The sequence below is a fragment of the Melitaea cinxia genome, chromosome 3 (assembly GCF_905220565.1).
Source record: "Melitaea cinxia chromosome 3, ilMelCinx1.1, whole genome shotgun sequence".
In the NCBI taxonomy this organism is placed as follows: Eukaryota; Metazoa; Arthropoda; class Insecta; order Lepidoptera; family Nymphalidae; genus Melitaea; species Melitaea cinxia.
The window spans coordinates 4,070,389-4,071,914 of NC_059396.1; the positions used below are offsets into that span (position 1 = coordinate 4,070,389).

At 34.7% G+C, this 1,526-nt stretch overlaps 1 non-coding gene across 1 annotated transcript; it reads left to right on the top strand.

Annotated features, from left to right (window-relative positions):
* The first annotated feature begins 780 nt into the window (after positions 1 to 780).
* On the top strand, positions 781 to 852 carry Trnah-gug. Its single transcript has one exon. It is a non-coding gene; the product is annotated as a tRNA-His (tRNA).
* Positions 853 to 1,526: the final 674 nt, after the last annotated feature.

Here is a 1,526-nt window from a genome sequence, read left to right on the forward strand (position 1 = left end):
GCTAAGCCGGTGTTTACGTCGTGAGCATTCTTCCCCACGGGCGAGCGATAATGAAATACTGGCTTATCTTCATCCATTACACGAATATTGTTATACTATAGATTTATTCCAATATGAATGCCACGCAAAGGAAGAAAACGCGTCGTTTTTGGTGATTTTAAAACGTTTCGAACATAGTTAGTCGTTAGTCTTTGGTTTTTTTCTATGAACTCGCTTTAGACAATTCGCCTCTACTTGAATTATTGTAAACTTACCACATTTTTTACTTCAATTACAATTGTCAAAATCTTTACGAACAATCAACGAGTTAAATGATAATTACGAAAACGCCGTTTTTTATCAAATGTCCTACAAAAATATAGTCTACTAATAGCAATCCTTTTCTCATAACATGTTGTAACCACACTCAACCCGCTGCTTTGCTCACACGACATTAGGATTTTTTTTTGTATACTGTAATGCCTCAATTTTTAATAAATGGCATATTCAAAACCTAAATAATTTTCAATTAAAATCATCCTTCGATCTTCCTGAGACTAGGTTACAACCACTGTTACATCAGAATTCTGAATGAAATCTAGTATCTGCAAATTGACTATATATTGTAATATATTATGAACAAACTAATTGCTACTTAAAGTTATGCTAGCTAACGGCTAGTTCGATATAAAATACAAAGGGAAAATAAAAGGCGGTAGATATGCCTGAGTTAACAAGTGAAAGTACAAGCTAATGTAGGTATACTAAGATAATTTCGATATCTTAGTCAGCGCTCCGGTAGCCGTGATCGTCTAGTGGTTAGGACCCTACGTTGTGGCCGTAGTAACCCAGGTTCGAATCCTGGTCACGGCAGCGCAAGCTATCACAGCGGAGCTACAATTTTTTATTCCAACTATAAGTACAATAATTAAATAAAATTTGCGTTAATCATATTATTGGAAATTTAATTAATTTTTTTTTCTATTTTATTGGACAAACGCTGTATTAATGAAAAAGTATAATTAAATTTTCGTAAAATAAGAATATTAAATTTCTATCTATTAATAGCATAATAAAACGGATAAGTCGTTAATTCTATCAACCTTTATTCGTAATTATATTATAATATTTTATCGATAAAATATTATACTAATTGGATTTGATTTGCGGTTTAATTCGCGTAATACTTGTTAAATTAATATTATTATTAGATACCATTTCCCTTTACAAATGTCTGTTTAAAAGCATTCTTCAATAAATGGAACGTACAAAACGTCACACTATTTCTGTTATTAAGCAACTAGTTACATGTGCATACAGTTGAAAAAAATAAAAGAATGAAATATCATTCCAGCCTATTGCAGTCCACTGCTGGACATAGGCCTCCACAAGTTCACATAGTCACCACGCTGGGCAGGCGGGTTGGTGACCGCAGGGGCTGGCTTTCTCGCACCGAAGACGCTGCTACCCGTCTTCGGCCTGTGTGTTTCAAAGCCAGCAGTTGGATGGTTATCCCGCCATCGGTCGGCTTCTTAGTTCCAAGGTGG